Genomic DNA, 12359 nt, shown 5'->3' with positions numbered 1-12359 from the left:
ATGCTGGACTACTGAGAGGTCCTGTATCAGCAGAGGGGGGGAGGGAGAGAGAGAGAGAAAAAAAAGAGAGAGAAAAATCAATATCTGGTATTTGTTGTCACAAAATAAAGCTTGGCATAGGGGAGCAGAATATACCCAGCTTGGGGAAGGTATAAAGATAGTGCTATACAACAGAACTCATCATTTTGGCATGTCCTAACTATTTTGGGACATCATCTTAGAGTTCCTTGCCAGTGTTGGAAATGTCTACCTGAAAGGTGTTCAATAGAGTAAGACTGGTTTATACATTTTGATATGATGAACTTGCATATAATATTTCATCTCTCTTAGCCAAAGGAATATGAGCTACAATTATTCTATAACGAGAACTATGTCATATATAGCCCTCTGCTGGTACATATTCTCCAATGTTTCTGCTAAATTGAGAGTACCATGAAGTGAGACAAGATGAGTTTCTCTCTGATATGTCCTAAACTATTGAGCAATATTCAACTATTCACAGATGACTTTGCTGCATGTCACAACTCTAGTACATTGTATAAAGAAAAGTTAAGAAAAAGAGAGAAGATAAAAAGAAAAAGGGTAGAAAGCAATACAGATAGAAAAAGAAAATTAAAAAGGGACTTTGAATCTTCTTTGTAACAGTTATAAACACAGTCAATATCCTTCCTCCCTCTGTAAAATTACTTTACATAGTTCCCTTCTGTCCCATATTCAACCCTTTTTATTAACAAATCCAGAAATCACTGTTTCCATTTTCAGCAAAAAGCCCATAAAAGGTTTCCAGCCTTTTAGGAAAGTACTATTGTTTTATCGCTGATCAAACAGGTCAGTTTTTACCCCGATCAAATAGTTCTATTTCCACTTCTGCCACACACATACATACGCACAATCTCAGATACTTTTTCTGTCTTCATTTCATTAAGAATATTATTAGAAAAGGTCAGAAAGAAAGATACCACAAAGAAGAGGGGGTCAACCTATTTTCCAGAGGGCAGGACAAGAAACAATGGATGGAAACTAATCAAGGAGAGAAGCAACCTGAAATTAAGGAGAAACTTCCTAAGAGTGAGGACAGTTAACCAGTGGGATGCCTTGCCTTCAGAAGTTGTAGGTGCTTCATCACTGAAGCTTTTTAAGAAGAGACTGGACAGTCACTTGTCTGAAATGGTATAGGGTCTCCTGCTTGAGCAGGTGGCTGGACTAGAAGACCTCCAACATCCCTTCCAACTCTGATTCTGACTGATTGATTGATTGATAGCATGAATAGATAATGTGATCAGTGCTCTTCAACTACACTGTAGATTAAAGGAAGTCCAAATGTTTTTTTTTTAGTGGAACAGAAGATAAACCTTATTTGTTTATTCAGTACTGTCAATGATTCACTTACAATTGTCAATATCATACTTTGATATTTATCAAAAAGCTGCTAACAATAAGCAAAATACTACTCCATGTTTTTCATGAAGCCAAGTTCATGATTTAGTTCATTATTTTAGAAATTCAGCAAAGTTATCATTTCCAGGCATATCCTTTTCTATGACATTTCAGGTCACAGGGCCCATTGGTAAAAAAAAAAGACTGTGACAAAGGGAATGGGAACAGAGATAGACAGAAAGTAATTGTGGAATACCAGTATCACATTTAGAAAATTTCTTCAGACGATTTGAGCTGCAATTCAATTCTTCTACGGATGAGTAAATTCCAACAAATGTTATTGGAGATATTTCTAAGTAGACATTCATAGGACTGGAATCCACTGGAAAGATTACAACTGGGGAAACATGACCAATAACAAATAAATAAAAACTTCACTGTGAATTCACATGCATATACATGTAAGAAATCAAAACAATATCTTATCTTAGATTTTACAGGTGGAAATTTAAGGCAAGCCTTTTCTGATTACTACAGAATTCCTTTTTTAAAAAAGGGTTATAAATTCAAGCAGTGCTTCACATTTTCTGCTCCTAACTATCAGGCAGCAGCACTACCATGGCAATAAAACAAAGTGTGGAGCTGCTTGGATTACTGATTTCCTGCTCCAGAGAGTTGAGCACCCTCCTTCCCAACATGGACAATCAGCACTGATGAATAGGGACAGGTTGCACGTTTTCTGGGCTTTGCTTAGCTATACTCAAATTTTCAGTATGTGCCATCCCCCCACCTGACCCCTGAACTACACACACACACACACAAAGTCATGAACACAGACACACTCACAGAGAGAGACATACACAAACACTGTAAATATATTGCTTCGTGTATCTTCAGTGGACAATAGGGTCCTGAATAAAGACAGAAAAGTCCAGCTTGAAATCATGGGTTGGAAGATGATATTAGCATCAGCCTTGGGAATGTCAAGCAATTATGTCTAGATTGGATCCTGGGTTAATCTAAAGTCACAGCAGGCCAAATGTAGACAACCTTTGAGCCTGCATCTAGTACTATTTGAAAGACGGTCACTTCCCAGTCTCTTGCAAGCTATGATAATGTTTTGTTACTCTCATAGTAAAAGAATATGTCTTATTTCTTAGGTACATCTGGGTAGGTTTAATTTCCAGCCCTTTGGTATTGCTATTGTCATTTCCCATAAAGAGCTATTAGCACTTTTGCTTTGCTCACCATAACCAAGTTAGTCCTTAATTATTTTTTTAGATGCTAAACAGGCCGAGTGCTTTAAATCTCTGGCTGTAAGTAGAGCTGCCTCTGTCCCTTTCAAGTGCACAGTTGCATTTGGACCAGAATTGAGAAAAGCACCTAGCATGTGCTGTACAGGCAGCATCCTTGCTCTTGTGCATGAGCAGAAGAAAGTGAGAAGAGCAACAGAAAAGGCAGCTGCAGCAGGAAAAGAAGGCCGTTAGGGAAATGGGCTAAATTTAATGCAGTGGGGTGCAGAAGGCCCACAACTAAATCTGAAAAAAAAAGGAAAGCAATTACAAAAGGAATCCTGTCTTCTCTTTCCTAATTAGACTTTTGGGCACAAATTTGGAAGATTCCAATTATGGATGGAAAATAGCATCATCTACTTTTTTGCAGGAAAACTGTAAGCAGGAATATATGAGGTCATTAGTACTGCTAGTTCAGACAAGATTCTGCATTTTATTTTGCTTACTGGAATAACCCAGCATTCATGTTTTTAAAAGTTTACCAATTCTTCATAAATTCCAAAACTTAACCTCCAGAAAAATTCTGACCTGCTGCTCAGAGCAGAGGGTTGATAATACCAACTGTGCTGCATTGACAAGAAAAATATTGAGGGGAAAACAATTAGCTAAGGAACTTGGCAGGTGGAGTGGGGTTCTTCTCATTTATTCAGTTGCTGAACTTTTCTAGGCCAGTAATTTTTTTAAAGGCCACAAGGCTTTAAGTAGAAGGGAAATTAATCATCTCACTTCATCAGTAAGCAAGATGAGTGTTTATCCTTAACATCCACAAATACTGCCCCAAGAGTTCTCATATTCTCACAGGAACAAAAGTTTAGCCCACCTGGGGCTGGCCATCAGCTTATGAAAGGACTGAAGTCTCTGAGAAGAGCGACAGAGGGACTGGAGGCAAATCTCTGACAGGCTACTTTGCCAGGTTTTGAAAACCCTCAGACATGCTGGCAGGCAACACAAAGCACCTTCTGTTGGGCTTCCTAGCTCTCCTTAGCTGATAGTTGAAAAGTAGTTTCCAAAACAGAGCAACTTCAGAGGCAGTTGGCGCCCAAGAAAGAGGGGGACTCCATCACAGCTTCTCTTTATCACCATTTTCTTTTGATTGTCTTTCTTCTGCTAGCTCAAGAAGGTTTGTTAGGCTGTTATTGCTCTTAAAATAATATTTACATTAGTATTCCATAAACTGCAGTTGATATGATGCGATCTAATAATTCTATTTCCAGTCTACTTCTCCATATCGAATATGCCTCTCGGGGCTCACCTGGAAAAACTCCTTCCTCTATACCAGCGGTTCTCAACCTATGGGTCGCGACCCCATTTGGGGTCGATCGACCATTTCACGGGGGCCGCCAAGCAAGGCTGTCCGCCTTTTTTTTCCCTTTTCCGGCGGGTGCCTTACCTCCCTTGAGCTGGGTCAGCTGGTGGTCGGCCTGCTCCGTCTCTGCCGCTTGCCAGCTACGCCTCGGCTGGCGCAGGGGGCGGAACCACGCATGCGCGGCACTCCCGGGCAGGGAAAGTCCTTGACTTACGACCGGTTGGGTAGTCCTCGACTTACGACCGGTTTAGTCCTCAACTTACGACCGGTTTAGTCCTCAACTTACGACCGGTTGGGGTTGCGGCATTAAAAAGGTTGAGAACCACTGCTCTATACAATTGTTTTACCATTCTTACACTTCTTTCTTTATTTAAAGAACTTACTGTATATTGCTGCTTAAAACACACACTGATCCTGTGGGGCTCATAGCAAACCTAACCAAGCAAAATTTCAGCTGGAAAGCTATACCAAAGGGCCAGGGTAGAGAAGGCATGCCTCCCAGACCCAGTAGATAAAAAATTTGAAGAAAGGGAGTCTAACCTAGTGCGATGGACAGATATCCTCAAGCAGAGGCCATTTGACAAATAATCAGTTACTGTGCTACGTAGAGCTTTGAGAGGGGTGAAAATCAGCACTTTGAACTGTGCCCAGAAAGCAAATGGAAGCCAGTGCAGCTTGTGTAACAGCAGTGTAACATATGCAAATCACAGCATGCTCTAAACCAGTTGTAGCTTCCGGGTGGCCTTCAAGAATAGCCCCGTGTAGAGTGTCTTCATCCAATTGGGAAATGATTACGACAGGAATGACTACGAAGATGGCCTCTGGTTATTCTATAAAATATGAGAACTAAATTATTTCCCAGTCTTGTGGTCTTTCATGAATATATGCCCACCTGCACACCTTTTTTTGCCACTCTATCAGTTATGATTGGAGTTGAGCAGCATAAATGGACCCAGCACAAAAGGCACAGAGATATATCACAGCCACACGAATATGAGGTGATTCTTAATAAAAGATTTTTGCTCCATCTCAGGTTTTTAACTCCATTATGATTTTCTCTTCAGGTTTAATTTTTTTATTATATTTTTCCTTATATGAAAAAATATGAAAATTGAATGGCAGAAAATAGATTTTATGCAGAGTATCACATAGCTTGAGGCTTTATGCTTAGTGATATTTTCCCTTCAAAGGCATGTTCTGCCCCTACTCTCAACAATCTACCAGTTGCAGCCACTTACTTGTCTTCTGGTATTTAATCTGAATTAAAAAAAATAATCTAAGTTTTCTCTGCAGAGATTCCATTTGTCTAGCTGAACTGAAGAGTTATATAAGAATAGCAATCAAAAAAATTTCCTCATCAAAATGAGAATTTCACTTTTTTAATCAAAATATTTGTCACTATCATAAATTTCCTGAAACAGTCCATATTTTTGTGAATTTATCTTCTCTCATAGTGAATTTTCCTTACCAATAGTTGCTTCATCTCTTCATCTGCATAAATTTACAGTCACTATGACCTGGGATTCGCTTTTTTTTGTGTGAATTCATACATTTTTAATTTAACAAGACACCAAGAAAAAGCCCCAGGTATAAACAAATCCATTCCTATAAATCATGTTCACAACACTTTGAAAATTCCTGTTATTACACTTGCTATTTTAAAAATAAAATCAAGTTGTAGGAAATATAGCAAGTATTCGATGGCAAATCATCTCTTTTTTCCCCCCCTAAGATAGATTCTTAACAGCCCAGGGTGGCAGTGGCTATGGTTACGCAAGTGCTCTCAAGCCTCAAGAGAAGTGCTTTTGATTGTCAAAGTGATTCAGAAAAGCTCTGTTTTCAGCAAGCAGTTAGTCAGCAAAATATCCAGTTACATGATATCTGGAAAAATCTTTCAAAGACTATGAAAGCCACATCAGAAACCCAGAAGTACACTGGAGAGATGCGCACTCAGCATGCACCCAACTTTTACCATTTGCCCCCAAAAGCATTTTCCTTATAGTTCTCATAATAAAGGATATAACAAAGAGGGTGTAGCAAAGTTGTAGGACTCATAGCAGAGACTGTAGGACTCATAGCAGAGACTGTAATGCAGATTTTGGCATGCAACCAAAGGCCTACATCTGGTATGTAGACAACATCTGTAGACAAAAATGGAATAACTGGAGAAGACACATGAAATAATCAACAATATCTTCATAGGAATAAAATTCACAAGGGAAGAAAAAAATAACAACACACTATGCTTTCTAGTTATTCTCATGACCAGAGGAAATGGCGGCAAATTAGAAACATCTATCGATAAATCACTCATAATAACCAACTGCTCCACTATCAAACAACAACCCAACCTCCCACAAGAGAAGCTGTGTAAGAACATTATTCAGAGAAGCACAAATGCACTGCAGCAACCCAGAACACTAGAAAAAAGAAACAGACCATCTATACATCTTCCAAGAAAATGGACACCACACAACTTGATCAAAGAGTCTTGAGCATTCAACCCACTACAGTACAACGAACACAAGCTAAACAGTTAGAAGACACAATGGAAACTCCTTAACATATGGAAAGACTTAACTATAGTTTCAACTGGGAAACTGTGAGCATCATAAAGCAAGCTAAATCCAAAAATGATAGGGAATTTCTAGAAGCCCGGGACTCCGATAAATCAGTCATCATCAGGCATATAAATAATATGTATACATCATTCAAAAGAGACAATATAAAAGCTGAAAGGGAAACAAAGAGACTAGAACACCAGCAAGCAACACTCAGATAAGCTGGGATTAACACTAAGAGCAACACCAAACAAACAATCAAGCAGCAAACAATACCCTAATAAAAGAACTACCAACTCAGACCCAATATCAAGCAACTTAATCAAGGAACTGCTAAGGTGAGAACCACCCCCCCACCACCAACACTGGCAGGGCAAGCTACTGTATATAAATAGAGCAAACCCCACTCCCTGTCAACACATATATTATCTAGTCTGGTAGTGAAATGTCCAGAAGAAGACAGGCTCAGAGAACACTAAGGATGCCACAGTTCAACCTTAAACTACAAAAATTGGTACATTCATTATCCTACCAAAAGGTTTAAAATAAGTTTAAACAAATGAAGAATAAGAAATGAAGAACTAAATTAAATTGAGAAGATTTGCAAGGATAGACAGGTTTAGAGAGGCATAGGTAATGATACCAATGTAAACCAAACCTAACCAAAATTTGTTAGATTTCCTTTTCTTGTTCTTGTATCTCCTATCTCTTGCCTTTAATTTCTTTTTCTTCCTCCTTTTCTGTATTTTCTTAACATTGTTTATTGTGACTTTATTTACTGTAACAGGGAATAGCATAATTAGTTTATATGCATTTGCAATATACATTACACATATTATAGTACAGTACATTACATCCAGAATCATTTAGGTGAGATGTGTAGAAATTTAATACAAAATAAATATGAAAATATGTGCAATATTTTTTTAACCAAAATGACCAAAAACCAATGATTTGATCAAAATGATAGTTTGGTTAATTTTATTTCAACCAAGAGAACAGCTTTAAGTCTTCTTGACTTCATTTGGAAGATAAAAGGGTAAAACTATTACAGTTTGCCGAAGTATTTTCAAACTGTATCTAACATTTTTCTTTCTTATTCCTACAACAATAGATTTGATAAAGTAACCTAAATTGCAGTTTTGAAATCCTGGGTCAATATCTAAAATAACTTAGCAGATACCATAATTGCATTCTCAGGGGTGGCCGCATGTGAGACCACAGCAGCTTAACGGGATTTAGGTAGCTCTTGAAATTGTTCTTTATCGAAATCTAAGACTTTATTGTACTTGAGTGAGAACTGCTTTAACTTTAAAACCCTCATTTGCACAGATTTTCTTTTTTAAAAAAAATAAAAATCAAGTATTTAGAAACCCACAGTACATGTCAAAAACAAATATAGCATCTGCTGTAAAATTTACTGCTAACTTAAGATTGAATTAAATATCTCTTCTAAAGCTCCATGTCATCAAGTTCTTTGGCATTTGCTATAAGTCATGTTGAGGTCCCACACATTTGCATCATAGTGCAAATTACATACTTTGCAACATTTGCATGATGATATTACTTTCTTCCTTCCAATAAATTCAAGCCTTGATGTAATGAATATTGGACAGTTTCATTCAGACTGCATTGCTTCTGATTCTTTGGAGGAACTTGGCATGTCTAGTATAATGAAGAGGAGAACTAGAGGTGACATGATAGTAGTCTTGTCAAGCGCAAGAAACCAGGAACCAAGGTTGTTCAAATAAATACAAATTTATTCCATGCTAGCCGACAAGAATCCGAACTATTAACACTCAAGATAAGTTGGCAATAGATAAGGGTCAATGGAATCCAAGGAGGGCTGGACTTAGATCTCTTGTAGGCGTGAAGGGCTTCCAAATTGATGATGCAGTTGACCCAGTGGGGGAATTTTTTGTTGCCCAGGCCCAGAACGGACTTCCGGAAGTGGCATCCACACAGAGAACCGGTTGCTCGCATATATGAATCCCACCACTGGGTTGACCCCACTCTCATGCTCAGCCTGGTCATTTCCTACAAGTCTTCCAATATTTGATGGGTTGTCACATAGAAGAGTGCCTACTCTGCAAGGCCCCTGAGGGCAGGACAAGAAGTAACAGATGGAAAATATCAAGGAGAAATCCAACCTAGAATTACGGAGAAATTTCCTGACAGTAAGAATAATTAATCAGTGGAATGGCTTATCTCCAGAAATTGTGGGTGCTCCAACACTGGAGGTTTTTAAGAAGAAATTGGACAGCCACTTGTACGGAATGATATAGGGCCATGGTGGCAAACCTGTGGGCATGCGCACTGTTCGCCCCAGTCCTAGGCCTTCAGCTGGGTTTTATAAAACCTTTTCGCTTTAGGCTTCTGCCGCCGTATGCAAAAAAAAAAAAAGGTTCAATCAATCAATTTCAACTCGCGCGAAAAAAAAAAGATCTCGCAAAGTTGGAATTGATTGATTGAACTTTTTAGTCCCACCCAATCTGCCATTACTACCACAGCCACACCCACCCAATGGGCCACGCCCACCCAATGGGCCACGCCCACCCGGCACCCGACGATACATAAGTGGGTTTTGGATTGCAGTTTGGGCACTCAGTCTCTAAAAGATTCGCCATTACTGATATAGGGTCTCCTGCTTGAGCAGGGGGTTGAAATAGAAGACCTCTAATGTCCCTTCCAATTCTGTTATTCTGTTAAGTCCATCCAAAGAAGATTCTAGTAATGCTTTAAGGAGAGAGGCAAACATTACAAAATGGGAACTAACCGAGAAAATAGATTGTCTCAGTCCTTCTCAGTCTAAATTCATATCCAAAATTGGCACAGATTTGGCCTTGGTTGCCCTGGTGGATAATCTGCACTGGGTACCTTGGAAAGAGGAAGGAACTCCAGATAATATCCTGTGTTGCTCAGAGCCTTTGATACCATTGACCAGATTGGCCTTTTGGAGCATCTGAGAAGCCAAGGGTGGGAGTTGGGGGAACAACAGTTGCAGTAGTTCCATTCTGTGAAGAAGAAACACCTTCTGCACAGTTTAATTTGGATTAAAATACTCATGAATGAAATAATAGACAATATCCAAATAAAAAGTATTTGGCAGTACCAGCTAACTAAAATACAGAAAGAGCTTCTGGGAGAAAAATGACAGCTAATCTGATGGAGAACATGGTACTTCTGTTGGCTGGCTTCTGGTGCTATCTTCTATCAAGTGATAAAAGTGGAAATTGAAGCTTGCAGGGATCATAAAATGGAAGGTGTTAATGTCATAAATCCACTGTGTATTTCTTAAATGGCAAGCCTCCAGAAAAGTGAGATAAAGTTGTAGAGAAGATGTCTACTATAGAGATATTTCAGGTTTGGGGGATAATGGCCTTAACTGCTTCAGGAATATTTAAAGCTGCCTGTCACAAGAATATTTTATGATGTGGGAGAAAAGATGATGTTATCACAGGTTGTCTGCTTATAATTGTCAAACGTGAACATGAATTATTAGGTAAATTAGACAAGAGAAAGCATAAAAACAATTGATTGAGAATCTATTTGTTATTCAATGGTGGGCCACTACCACTCAATTGTACAAACACACACAGGAAGCAGTTAAGCCTAGGTCATCAGATATATTTGGTTTCCCTGCCCCTTTGTATTTCTGTGGGATGGCCTTTGGTCCCTCCTCTAGTGACTGAGTTCTAATCCAACCATATGGTCATTAAGCAAAATGGTCACTAAATGAACAAGAGAGATATTGAAAAGGTCACCAATTGCTGCCATCTCAATCCGATAAAGTTCTCTCATACAGCTATGCCAACATTACCCCAACTCCAGCATGCATCATTGTCAGGAATATGAAATTTGGTTATAAATGCACACATTGGTTGGAGAATGAAACTTTTATTACCATTTGTTACCGTTGCATTGTGAATAGTTGCTAATAGTTGCTAAACAAGAAGAGTTTGCACTGCAACTAGCCCAAAATAAAAGAGTCCAGGTAGGCTTGGAAATGGCTGCCCTGCTTGCCAGTTGCTTTCCAAAACCCAATTAATGTGCTTACTCTTACATACAGAAGTTTATATGGCTTAGGCCCAAATTAGCTAGAACACCTTCTACTTCAATTCAGTAACAATCCAAAGGTATAATTTACTTCCATTATATTTTCTTATGAAAACAATTGTGATTTGTTGGTTCCATAGTACCTTAGATTCTTAGTGGATTAAAGGATTTTTCTTGAAAAGATGATAAACTTGCCATTTTTAAGAAAGCAAGTAATAGCAAGTCTACCACCCAGCTAGAGATAAGTGTCTATTTGCTTTCCTGCAAAGAAATTGCTATGAGATGCCAAGCCTGATGATCTACGGATAAGCAAGTAAGAAAGGACGCCACCAACACCAGAAGGGGAGGACAGTGAGATATAAATCAGGAATGCTTCAAGTTGGTTTGGAAGATGCAAAGCCCACATCCTTAATTCAATCAACAGCATGCAAGGTTCTGATGGAACTCCACAGGAAGTTGTGACGAGGAAGTATTATTTAGCAAAACTTAATAAGAGTTGATTTTGCCTCTTTAAATTTGGATTTGAGAGTGGGGGGGAGAGAAATCCTCCCAGAAATACTTGCAGTACTGGATATAACTACAACATATCATTTGAGACATGGACCCATAAGATCAAGAATTTGATTTCCTACCTTTCGTCTCCTTAGCGGATGCATAATGAGTTCTCTATTGGGAAGCAAAAGCAGTTCATGCAAGATTTGGACAGCAAGTCCCGTCAGTTATTACAGGAAGCCCTGTGTTTGTGTGTGTTGTTGTTGTTTTTTTATCTGAGACTAGAAAGCTCTTCTTTTTGTTGTTTTTTTTGCTCAAAAATCTTGTTATCCTATAATTAAATACCTATTTTTAACCGTATATAACACAGAACAGTTCAGTTACTTGAGTAATGAATACCGTGCCATTGCTAAGCCACATTTTCACTGCTCTTTGGTTAATTTAATGTACAAGAAAAGATTTCCGGCTCCTAGCCTGACTAGATGAAATTCCCAGAGCGAGTGGGCCTCTGCTGACAGCTGGCAGGATCTGGCAGCAACAGCATTCGTTCCATAGCTGGCGTGCTTCCCAGAATGCAGTTCAGCTGGGCACCTGATTAGCAACATTAATGTGGAAATGAAGGAGTCGTGCATAGTACTAATTATTTTTTTTAAATACTTATTTGAAAACTATTTTAACAAAGTAGCAGTGGGAAGCAGAGAGAGTTTTACAAATAGAAAGAGGGGCAGCAAATCTATCCTAATACTATTTGGTTTCCTTTCCTTTCCTTTTGCTTTGCAGTAACTCCTTGCAGAACAGCCAATAAATCTAACTTTATATGAAAAGGGTCAGGTGTAGTCCACAAATAACCTTACTCATCTGAATTTTAAAGTCTGCACGTCATATCAACACTGATGTTCACCTTGGAATTTCTGTGAGAAAACACTGTTATATGCCCTTAAGTTGTACTTTGGAGTCTATATCTGTCCTCGTAAAAAGTTATTTGTGTTAGGAGGTGAAGTATATGACAGTACATGAAAAAAATCTCTGTGTGTATGCTATAAGCACTGAATGCAGTGCCTGTAAAGGGCATTTATGTGAATATTATGCATTATTGTGTGAAATGTACTTCATAATTTTTCCTTTCTTCCCTTTCACCCACGTATTATTGGAGCTATATTAACATTCTCTTTGCATGTCCCCACTAGGAAGTGTCACAGTGAATGAAATGAATAATCAAGCAATATATTCCATATACTATGGCCAAGCCATTTTCATGTATCAAAGGGCAGGAGA

Source organism: Protobothrops mucrosquamatus, unplaced genomic scaffold (genome assembly GCF_001527695.2).
Source record: "Protobothrops mucrosquamatus isolate PMUCROS unplaced genomic scaffold, P.Mucros_1.0 scaffold1616, whole genome shotgun sequence".
Taxonomy (NCBI): domain Eukaryota; kingdom Metazoa; phylum Chordata; class Lepidosauria; order Squamata; family Viperidae; genus Protobothrops; species Protobothrops mucrosquamatus.
This window is presented reverse-complemented; position numbering follows the sequence as displayed.